Source organism: Octopus sinensis, linkage group LG4 (assembly GCF_006345805.1).
Source record: "Octopus sinensis linkage group LG4, ASM634580v1, whole genome shotgun sequence".
Classification (NCBI taxonomy): domain Eukaryota; kingdom Metazoa; phylum Mollusca; class Cephalopoda; order Octopoda; family Octopodidae; genus Octopus; species Octopus sinensis.
Window position 1 is genome coordinate 26168226 of NC_043000.1, and position 13345 is coordinate 26181570.

Here is a 13345-nt window from a genome sequence, read left to right on the forward strand (position 1 = left end):
GCTGAATGTGTGGCAGCTATCACAAGGCAAGATGAGGCAGCCAAAGGCGGCGAGCTGGCAGAAACGTTAGCACGCCGGGCGAAATGCTTAGCGGTATTTCGTCTGTCGTTACGTTCTGAGTTCAAATTCCGCCGAGGTCGACTTTGCCTTTCATCCTTTCGGGGGTCGATTAAATAAGTACCAGTTACGCACTGGGGTCGAGATAATCAACTTAATCTGTTTGTCTGTCCTTGTTTGTCTTCTCTGTGTGTAGCCCCTTGTGGGCAGTAAAGAAATAAGATGAAGCAGCCATATTTTTTTAGCATGTAGCAACGCACGTACTTTTTCCACACTATCCTATTCCCCCTTTTCCTCTTCTTTGGACATTTTTACACTATCCGACGAAGAGCCATGCTCGAAACGTTACGTTTTTACTTTTAATTTTCCATTTGAACTTTCACGTATGTCCATTTGACTTTTTCTTAGTTCTTGACGCCGCCGTTCGTTACCGATTTGTACACATACACACACACACACAAACACACACACACGTACGTACGTACGTGTGTGTGTGTGCGTGTGTATGTATGTGTGTGTGTGTGTGTGTATGTATGTATGTATGTACGTATGTGTATCAGTAAGATTTTAATGTATATTGAATCGAGTATATCTTCTATATTTACAAGACAAATACTTTATACGAAAAGAAATCGCATTATTTTATGGTTAGAACTGCTTCTGCTTCGCGCACGCGAGCGTGTGTGTGTGTGTGTGTACAGGCAAGCAGTTATGTGCTTTGGAATTTAACTATAGGGGGCATTCCGAACAAGTTTTTAAAATTTTCCTTTTTGCTTCGCATATTGTAATATTGAGGAGTTCTTGTAATGACAGACAGGTGGTTGTTTTGATAAGAGAAGTAGATTTCTTGGCACATTACAGACCGAGGCACATCACCTATCTACCTTTCGCAAAAAGAACAAATAACAACAACAACAACAACAACAAAAGAGTACAAAACAAAAAGCAATTAAAGTACATCGCCAACAGAAGATTGTGACTGAGAAATAACCATCGCTGCAATGTGAACTAAAGTACATTGTCAATACTTTTAAATTAATCCCAAAAAGTGAAAAGAAGGAAACGAAAGAATTACAAAAAAAAAAGCAAAACAATTAGAGCATTAACGCCACCACCACCACCACCACCGGCATCACCATCACCACCAGCATCACCATCACCACCATCATCATCACCACCATCAAGAACAACAACAGTTCTAGCTATATAGCAACTCTTGCAACAGCAGTGATAGCTAATCCTTCACTGACGAGTTACTTACATTTGAACGTTTAATATATGAAAGCTGGTTTTAGCTTCAAGTAAAAGATTTTCAGACACATCTAAACATAACCTCACCCCGCTTAATCTGACATGACTTTCACCGAGAAGAAAATACTAGAAACTTTCGTTGTTTCGTTTTCTGTTTTCTGTTTTCTATTTTCTACAAACATTTTGCCGTCTTTTTATTTGTGTTTCTTATTAATCCAAACGACCTTATCTCGTTTCGTGTGACACAATTTGTTCTTACCTTTTTTTGTTTCCCCCCTCTCTCTCTCTCTTCATCTCTCTCTCTCTTTCTCTACTTACAAACAATTTACTTAAGCTTCTCTTTTTCTGTTTTTTTCTTTTCTCTCAACATCTTGTTTCGTATTCGCCTCGTTTGTTTCATGTTCGTATTTTTGTGTAGACGCCAATTTGAATAGAATTGCATTGTGCATTTAACATGGTGCTGAGTAGCAATAAACAAGATCAAGGTATACAGCAGAATGTTTCTCTCCTTCTGTGGCTCTTCCTTTCTTCTTTCTCTTTCCTTTTTTTTTTGTTTTTTCTTGATTTGCTTTAGTTCTTTTTTTTTTTCGTTTTCTTTTTTTTTTTTTTGGTTTTTCTCTCTCTGAAAATAACCAGAAAAACAAAATTGTTAACAGCAATATCACATAAGAGCAATAAGAAGGAAAAAAAAGAAAAGAGCGGACAAGAACAAAAAAAAAATAATTCGAAAAGAGCAAAAATGAAAAAAAAAGTGAACTTCTGAGTAAAGGAACAGAAAGAGAGAAAGAGAGCGAGCGTGCGAGCGAGAGAGAGAGAGAGAGAGAGAGAGAGAGAGGAGAGAGAGAGAGAGAGAGAGAGAGAAAGGAAAAGACTGAATGGAATGCGGTGGGGCGGGAAAGAGTTATAGGGAGAGAGACAGATACTTAGAAAGTGTGTGAGAGAAAGAGGAACAGTAGGTGAAGAGAGAGAGAGAGAGAGAGAGAGAGAGAGAGGGAGAGAGGGAGGAAAGATAGAAAGTGAGCGATAAGCTTGAGAGAGAGAAAAAGTGAGAGAAAGAGCGGACAGTTGTGATTTCAACACACACACACACATACACACACACACGTGAACACTTACACACACACACACACGTGGACACTTACACACACACACACACACATTTACACATACACACAATTACACACACATACGTGCACACACACTCACTCACTCACACACACACACACGCACACTCACACACACTTACACAACACTTACACACACACACACAAAGATTTATTTTCCTTCTGAACCGAAGGCCGCTTGCGGTAGACAAGTAAAATATTTTTTAATGAGCAAACTAATAACGATTTTATTTTTTTCGATGTTATAAGCGATAAAATGTTATTATTTCTATTTAACTCTCTTTATTTCTTTTCCCATTCTTATTTTTTTTCTCTCCCCCGGATCATACTGTTTTATCGCTCTCAATTATTTTGCACCCATTAGTTGTTTCTTCTTCTTCTTCTTCTTCTTCTTGTATTCGTGGTTTAACGTTCTTTGCCTGCCCCACAACTATTTGTTTGTTTTTCCTCTTTCTTTTCTTTCTTTTCTTTCTTTTTTGTTACTGTCCCAACTATAATTTTTTATGCATTTTGTCTCCTTCCTCTTCTTTCGATCAATCTTTTTATGCTTATTTTTTATTAATTTATTATTTTATCTTCAATCTTTCTTCCTCCCAAAATTCACATCCTCCCGCTCCTCCTCATCCATCCCCTTTTCCCTCCCCTTCACCCCATCTTCCTACTCCTCCTCCTCCCCTCTTAAACCCCACACTCCCCACCTTCCCCCTCTTCCCTCCATTTCTCCTCACCCTTCTCCTCCCCTTTCCCTTCATCCATCCCCTCTTCCCCTCCTCCTCTCCGTCTCTCCTCCTCCCGTCCTCTCCCCCTCTCCCCCTCGCCTCCTCGCCTCCTCGCCCCCCCGTAATCCCCTCCCACCCCTCCTCCCACCCCTCCTCCCACCCCTCCTCCCACCCCTCCGCCTCCTCCAGTTTCTTTTATGTATTTATATTTGCTGATATTTTTTCCGTTTCCCTTCCATAATATTTCTTCCTATGTATTTCTTTCTCCGACACAACCAAATATATTTCTTTTATTGCCCACCTCAGAACCGTTTCTTCTTTTGCTCTTTTTCCCCCTTTTAAGCACATACGTCAGTTTATTTTTGACCACAGTCGATACACACACACACACACACACACACACACACACACACACACACACACACAAACACATACACACGTACACCCCCCAACACACACGCCCGCCTCCCACTCGCTCGCACATACGCAGCAAAGCCCAAACAAACATGCACAAACATAAAGAAATGTAAATTGGCCATTTTTATCATTATCCTAAAGCGGATTATAAAAGAAAGCTTCGAATCTGGCAATTAAGAGAGGACGGTTCAAAGAAGCCCAATCAGTGAACACGTTATCTGACTGTCCGCTAAACCAACAGTTACAATCTGTTTTGGTAGCGTAAATTCAGCTACAATGTAAACATTTAATTTAGCCTACTCAGTGTATACAATTTTCATTAAGGCAGCAGGCAAAAAGGGTCTTGTTCAAATTTAAGGCTACTTATTTACTTGCTTGCATTTTTGCAATGTTTATAAGTAGGAGAATTCCCTGGAATGGTAAAATGAAAGATACTTAGGCTGAGGAGAAAATGAATTTGCAGTGTTTAAACGTGAGAGAGGAGGTAGATAGAGTGAAAGATAGACAGATAGACAGACAGATAGATAGAGAGAAAGATAGATAAGAGAGAAGGATAGAGAGATAGGTAGGTAGATAGAGAGATAGAGAGAAAGATAGATAAGAGAGAAGGCTAGAGAGATAGGTAGGTAGATAAAGAGATAGAAAGAAAGATAGATAAGAGAGAAGGATAGAGAGATAGGTAGGTAGATAGAGAGATAGAGAGAAAGATAGATAAGAGAGAAGGCTAGAGAGATAGGTAGGTAGATAGAGAGATAGAAAGAAAGATAGATAAGAGAGAAGGATAGAGAGATAGGTAGGTAGATAGAGAGATAGAGAGAAAGATAGATAAGAGAGAAGGATAGAGAGATAGGTAGGTATATAGAGAGACAGAGAGAAAGATAGATAAGAGAGGATAGAGAGATAAGTAGATAGAGAGATAGACAGATAGATAGAGAGGGACAGAGAGAGAGAGAGAGAAGTGGTGGAGAAAGAGAGAGAGAGAAAGAGAGGGAGAGAGAGAGAAGTGGTGGAGAAAGAAAAGGAGAAAGTGAGAAGGGGATAAATACACTGGAGGTTTAATAGGCAGAAAAACAAAGTGAGAAGGAATCGAAAGAAAATCCGAAACCTAAGAGAACTGTACAGAAAAGAACTTGTGATTGTTCGATAGGAAAGGAAAAGATTAAGAGAATATCACATGTGTGTCATGAAAGAAGCTGGAGCATTTTCAATGACCGAGTAAAACAAAAACCAAAAGACACTTCGAATGTCATGAGCTTTGGAGAAGTCTGGTTGGCACATAGCACTTAAAAATATCTTCTGCATCAGGCAATAGTGAATGATCATTATGAACGTGACTGAAACAAAGCAGGTTAAACACCAATCCGCACTGACGTCTAGAAACATCACTCAAACAAACAAAAAAAACTAAACAAAAAAAAAACAAAACAAAAAACAAAAACAAAAGAACGAAATGATGACGTGAAGCTTCACGAAAACAAAAGAGGTTAAACAATATAACTGAAGAGTTACAACTAAAAATAAATAATTATAATGACACAGAACTAATTATCTGAAGAACACTGAAGCAGGTTTAATTTGAATCATAGCAAATTAATTTAGGCATTATTTTCTGTCCTAATTTCCCTTCCTTGTATCATCAAATTGACGAACGACCTCTGATGACGTCCTTGACCGGAGCTATGTTTTACTCGTAGAAAATCTTCGTGAGACAATATAAAAATGGTTTCCAGTTGTCTTCCGTTATTTTTTTCAAGACACCGTGTTATCGGTTAGTTGGAGGTAAACCCACCAGACATACTTTAGCATTCAGAAAGTAAAGAATATCCTTCCTTACGCCATCAAGTTGACGAACAATCCCAGATGACGTCTTTAACAAGCGCTGTTTACTTCTTATAGAACTTTCATGGTTTTCGATTTGACTTCTGTTGCATATTTTTTATTTTTACAAGAGACCAAATTGTTAGTTAGTTACTCTTTTACTTGTTTCAGTCATTTGACTGTGGCCATGCTGGAGCACCACCTTTAGTCGAACAAATCGACCCCAGGACTTATTCTTTGTAAGCCTAGTACTTATTCTATCGGTCTCTTTTGTCGAACTGCTAAGTTACGGGGACGTAAATACACCAGCATCGGTTGTCAAGCGATGTTGGGGGACAAACACAGACACACAAACACACACACACACGCACACACACACACACACGCACACACACACACACACTCACACGCACGCACACACACACAAATATATATATATATATATACATATATACGACGGGCTTCTTTCAGTTTCCGTGTACCAAATCCACTCATAAGGCTTTGGTCGGCCCGAGGCTATAGTAGAAGATACTTGCCCAAGTTGCCACGCAGTGGGACTGAACCCGGAACCATGTTGTTGGTAAACAAGCTACTTACCACACAGCCACTCCTACGCCTATAAATCTAACACATGTAGCTCAGTAGTAAGTCAGAAAAATATTGCCTAAAGAGTCAGAACAGCTATTTCAAAATATTTTGTCCAACATTCTAAATATATATACCTAGGCCTATTCCCCATATTTTTAGGAGAGGGTAGCCACAACAAGACACACACCAGCCATTCCATTCATTTCCCAGCTCAAAGAGGCGAGCCCGTCCTATGTTCGGATCAAGGTATAGAACGCAACCCCCAATATCAGCAGCGGGGCTCGACAGCATATACTGGTTTACCCCCATCGTATCATGCTGGTTCCGTACCCCTTTGAGCAACATCAATTCACTCATCTATCCACAAACACTCTCCAAGATTTCCTATCCTTTATAAACTCTCTTGCCTCTCTCACACCAACACCTCTAAACACCAAAGCTTTCCTCACTCCATCCATCCACTCAAACCGAGGTCTGCCTCTGATTCTGCTGCCTACCACTTCTACCTTTATCACCCTCTTTACCATCTGCTCCTCATCCATTCTCTCCATGTGGCCAAACCACCTCAACATTCATCAATCCATTCTGGTTGTTAGATTTTCATTCATTCCTGCTCGTCTTCGCATCTCCTCATTCCTCATCCTGTCCATCCGTGTGGAGGAGTGTCAGATCACTTCTTAGTATCACTCCCTGAAACATATGCACTAAAAACACCCACATGTTTCTCGACCCTAGAAGAACGAAAGGTAAAAACTGACTTTGGCAAGATTTGAACTCAAAACGTAAAACTACCACAAGGCATTTTGTCCAATACTCTCTCTCAAATAGCAATTACCTGGGTTCTCTCCTTGGTCGACCGGCTAAAAATAGTAGTTAGGGTTTCGTTTCAAAACCCATTCTAATGACTTAAAAATATTGCTAGATATGAAATATGGGATGGCTATTACTGGACCGCTTTTGATCAAATGTATTTTCGATTAAGGTTAGACGTAGAGTCAAAATATCAAAATGAGAGTAGCGATAACATCAATGTACATCAAGTTATGTTTGATGATGTCCTTCAGTTTTAATGTAAGCGATTGGGAATCATAAGAATTGCGACTAGATTTAAGAAAAAAAAGATACGGTCAGTATTTTGTCAATATTTCTAATTTACCCCTGATAGACTGTATCGATCTCACACAAAAGAGAGCAGTCCTTGTCTGTGGTATAAATCACGTTGTAAGTAGAATGAAGTTATTGAAATACACAAAAGAACATATCTTTATGTAGGTTTTCTAAAGTAATGTCACATAGAAAACATAATCAATAAACACGTACGTATATAAAAACAATTCTTTGAATTCATTCTGTAAAGAAGGTGTTTTCTAACAAAGAAACAAAGCGATTTCATTGAAATTTTAGACACCATCAGCTGCACAAAGTCCGACGCTGACCTTTAGACAAGTTGCACATCTTTTGACTGGGACACTTATAGATTACAATTCCTGACTTCACGTTTAAATGGTCTTTTCTTTTGCTTAAATATTGAGCAAAAGATTTTTTATATTTATCCCAAGACATTCTTCCCTATGGATGGCATCGTATATTGATTTTCTTTACAAAAATATCACGACACGAGAAGGGTAATTTCTTTGATAGCATTCTGAGGTCTAAGTGTTTTGGCCATGGCAGTTCCTCTCACAAGAAGACATAAACTTGTCGAAACCATATCTGTTTAGCGACCTACTAACCTAAGTACACTAATGGCTATAATTTGTAGGACAATCAACATCAATGACCTCGGTCAGACAGACAATTTAAAATCATGGTAAAGAAGTTAGAGGTTTCAAAGTAGCGGTAAATTTTGAAAAAGTCGTCCATAAATGTTGATCACCAGCCATCAGCCCTGTGTTCAGGGCTTCGCTTGCCAAGACTCTCCACTTCTCTCTGTGTTGAGAGGCTTTTGTTTCGTGTCCATTTTTTGATCTTTTTCTACTCTTTTGTTTTTACTTGTTTCAGGTCATTTGACTGTGGTCATGCCTTTAGTCGAAAAAATCGACACCAGGACTTATTCTTTGTAAGTCTAATACTTATTCTCTCGGTCTCTTTTGCTGAACCGCTAAGTTACGGGGATATAAACACACCAGCATCGGTTGTCAAACGATGTTGGGTGGGGTGGGGGCAAACACAGACACACAAACACACACATACATATATTATATATATATATACATACATACATACATACATACATACACACACACACACACACACACACACACACACACACACACACACACACACATATATATATATATATATATATTATATATATATACATATATATGTAATTATGTATAAATAATAAATCTCTGAGCGAGGTATACACAGTAGCTGCACGACATCGTGAAGTATATTTGCCACTTAATACTGATTGGGCACAGAAAGTGTGTCAATAGCCAGCTGGAAGAGGTGTCCTCCTGGAGCTACAAGCTACAGTAGCACCCACCTTAAGGGTTAGCCACATTTAAGTGGCTAATATACTATATTATATATATATATATATATTATATATATATATATATTATATTTTCAACAATTGAGGGCAAAATTAATTAATTATTAATCAATTTCACCAAGTGTTCAGTATGCAAAGGACCATTCAAGCGAATTCAAATTATTACATTATATAAAAGGGCTTAGTAAAATAAATTACTTTGCCGCATACTGAACTCATTAGAAATAGCAGCTAAAAAACTTTTTTAAGCTATTCTAATACTTAAAGAAAATCTCTCTCATATATAGTGTTTGCTTAATTCAACTCACAAAAGTTTGGGGGTAAGGACATCGAAAAATCAAATGCTAAGGTTATTTGAGAACGTACGTTTCAAGATTAGTCAAAAACAACACTTCTATCATCAGCTCAGAAATTCCTTGGTTTGGATTTGGAAACACTGAAAATAAGAACATACCCTTTCGAAGATCTGCTCGTAACTAACAGTGCCAACAAATTCAAATAAGCAAGCGAAGAATCTCTGTTCTCCCCTTTCCACCAGCGTGGGTTAAAATCATCAAACACTATATATGAGAGAGATTTTCTTTAAGTATTAGAAATAGCTTTAAAAAAGTTTTTTAGCTGCTATTTCTAATGAGTTCAGTATGCGGCAAAGTAATTTATTTTACTAAGCCTTTTATATAATGTAAATATATATATATATATATATATATATATATATATATATATATAAGGAATTGGCCAAAAGTCACCTAATTTATTTATATTTAACAACTGAATGAATTTAATAAAAACATCTAAATATGAAACATCATGAAAATTGTTCAAACTGAAGTCCTTCTTGAGCGACATACTTTTCCATTCAAGTCAATACAGAATTACGGATAGTATTTATGGAATTTTGATTTACTGTCGGGTGACTTTTGACCAAGTCTGTATATATATATATATATATATATATATATATATATGTATTGTGAAGGCACGTGGCTTAGGGTGTTGCACTCACGATTGCGAGATCGTGGGTTCGATTCTCAGACCATGTATTGCGTTGTGTTCTTGAGCAAAGCACTTCATTTCACATTGCTCTGCAATCATTTCGGCGTCTGATATACAGTTGCACCTGTGCATATAATGTCGATTTGATGGAGGGAGTGAGCTTATGTCTACACAAACATTTGATCACTATAAATAAATGATGTGTGTTTGTTCAGTAAGAAATTGTCGAACCCTCATATGTCGTCTAACGACGAGAGAGTCCATTATATATATATACTCTTTTACTCTTTTACTTGTTTCAGTCATTTGACTGCGTCCATGCTGGAGCACCGCATTTAGTCGAGCGAATCGATTCCAGGACATATTCTTTGTAAGCCTAGTACTTATTCCATCGGTTTCTTTTGCCGAACCGCTAAGTTACGGGGACGTAAACACACCAGCATCGGTTGTCAAGCGATATTGGAGGGGCAATCACAGATACACAAACACACACACACATATACATACATATACATACATACGACGGGCTTCTTTCAGTTTCCGTCTACCAAATCCACTCACAAGGCTTTGGTCGGCCCGAGGCTATAGTAGAAGACACTTGCCCAAGGTGCTACGCAGTAGTACTGAACCCGGAGCCATGTGGTTTGTGTATATATATATATTGTTTGTGTGCCTTTGTGTTTATGTTTGTTCTCCATCACCGCTTGACAACTGGTGTTGGTATGTTTACGTCCCTGTGAAATAAGTACCTATAGAATTCGTACTAGGCTAAAAAAAGAAGAGAAGTACAAGGGTCGATTCATTCGACTTAAAACTCTTCCAAGTGCTGCTCCAGCATGGCTGCAATCTAACGACTGAAACAAGTAAAGGCTAAAAGATAATCTTGTTCACCCCTACTTGGTTAAACTGATGAACAACATTACATTAACGATTGTCGTTGCTTCTTTTCCGTATATAAAGATTGCTGTATTTACACTCAGTAGTTATTTTGTTGATAATGTTTCACCAAAAATCCTTGTGTTGAAATATGTAGATATACACAGCTTCACTATGGATTTTTTAATATTTGAGACAGTCCTTCTAGGATGTATATCGACGGAGAAAACGAACGTTGATGTATACATTTTCAGTTTGAGAAGCACTGTATCCACCTTCAACTATTAAGTCAAATATATCTTGGCCGAATGCCATCAAGATATAGCTGAAAACATTCGTATTAAATCTGACTCTTAGGACTGGAGATATTTCCTGTGTAAATCTTTAGATCGCCAGCAAACAATTTATGGCTTTTATTTGGTGATCTTGTGTTGTAGGTCGCTGTGTCGTGGGCATTTGTTGAAGAAATAACTGGATTTACTGGACCAGGCTTAGAAAGACAAAATAAAAACAAAATAATAAATACCCAAGGAAAACATAAATACAAAGACTTTTTCCATGGAATAATCCTTTTAGAAGATCTTTAGTATCAAATATAAATAATAGTTGTGTTTTCAGTTTCAAGTGCAAAAAATGGTGACCAGGTGTTTTCCAGCCTTTCAAGGACAGCGGCTGCTCAGAACTTAATTTCAGTCTAACCATGATTGAAGAAAAGCATTGAGAGTCGAACATCTTTTTGTAATGAAGCAACACACTCATAAAATTTGTGTTGTGCTCTATTCTATTATTTAAAAAACAATTCTTTTTCTTTAACCTCAGGCTGCATAGTTTTATTAATTAGTTCTTCAACATACCCACATTTCTTTTTACATACCGACTGATTAGTAAATATCTTGTTGGGCTCGTAATTATCTCAGAGATATTGATCCAAAAAACTTTAATAGAGCTTATACAGAATGTTCAAGCAAGCAATCAACCTAGAGGTTTTTTCCAACACGTAAGTATTTTGTAGTCTGGAAAACAAATTTCGTCTATTCTATGACACGGTATATAAATTTCATCAGCCAAAGTCTGATAAAATACACAGTTTGATAGTGATCTATAGAACATCAAACACATTGCACCAGGCCAGGTAGTGAGGTTATCGTGCCTTGCTTCGGTTGAGATAAAATAATATAAATTTGATTAAATAATATAAATTTGTCCTATTGTATTGATTAAATAATATATATATTTGTCCTATTGTATTGATTAAATAATATAAATTTGTCCTATTGTATTGATTAAATAATATATATTTGTCCTATTGTATTGATTAAATAATATAAATTTGTCCTATTGTATTGATTAAATAATATATATTTGTTCTATTGTATTGATTAAATAATATAAATGTGTCCTATTGTATTGATTAAATAATATAAATTTGTCCTATTGTATTGATTAAATAATATAAATTTGTCCTATTGTATTGATTAAATAATATATATTTGTCCTATTGTATTGATTAAATAATATAAATTTGTCCTATTGTATTGATTAAATAATATAAATTTGTCCTATTGTATTGATTAAATAATATAAATTTGTCCTATTGTATTGATTAAATAATATATATTTGTCCTAGTGTATTGATTAAATAATATATATTTGTCCTATTGTATTGATTAAATAATATAAATTTGCCCTTTTTTTTACAATAGGACAAATTTATATTATTTCTACTCGCCGATTTTCGTTTAAATTATGCAAATTACTAAGGCCATAGATGTGTTCTAATATTTTTTTAAACAAATCTAAGTCCCTTGGCTACTGAAGACAGGGCCGGAAAAATTGTCGTGCTGATGACGGCTATTGAGGTAGAATTACCTGTTTACGACTGTCCTCTTAAATCTAGACAATATCAAAATCGTGTCCTTTTCCTTAATAGCATTTCAATTTTGAAGAATTCTCGTTTCTTGGTAGAATCTCCCCTTCTCAAGTGGAGCTCGTCTTGAATTGCCATTTGATAATTAAAATACATTATTTAGAGCTTCTATTTCTGACAGATCAAGAATGAGCTCGTTTGAGATAAAATGCTGTTGTTGTTGGTATTAATGTCGATATTATTATTTTGACATTTAGACCTTAGATCAGGCTTGATAGACCAAACCTCTGATCCAAAGTAATTCAACCATGACCATCCCGTCTTTTTAGCGGCATGTGCCACTACATTATCCAAAGTATATTTCCTTGTTTAAGATTGCAGGGTTGTCGTTATTGCTTAACCCTTATTTGACTCTGATCCTGTAGGCTAATGGTTAAAATGCTGTGATTATCCAGCGATAATTTTTGTATTTCCAGACACGATGCCTCTTGAACCACACCATTCAATATGCCCTTTCTATTTCTAAGGGCATCAGGAGGTTTAGCTACTATATCTAGCAGCTTTATCCATCATCGATGATAGATGGAGTCAGTGCTTTTCTTCATGTAATTTCCTTTTCTGGATCCATTTCACTGGTTTTCGATGTCTGTTTTGAAAGCTAACATATATTCACTCTCTGAAACAGTCACTTTATTTTTGGACAAAGAAAAACGTCTGCTATTGAAGCTACTTAGCTGTGAAATAGTTTAAGTTAGGAAGATTTCATTCTGGTGATTAATCAACCGTTTCATATAACCAAAAAGAAAGATTTTTTTGCGACATCATTTTTTGGCACATATATATAATATAAGATGACAATATATTTTAGCTAGACCAGGTGAAATGATGGCTCTGAGGTCATGATGTCGTAAATGTTGTTGCTATTGTTGATATCAGTAGAAGCAACGATCGTGGTTACTGAATTCCATAGAGAGAGAAATAGCTTTTATAATCTAATCTACTGAATAACATTATAAATTATTGAAGATGATACTTGAATACATTTTATTTAACAGTAATCTAGCAAACTACACTTATCCCTTTCATAATGGCACCACCACATATCTATCTATCTATCTATCTATCTATCTAT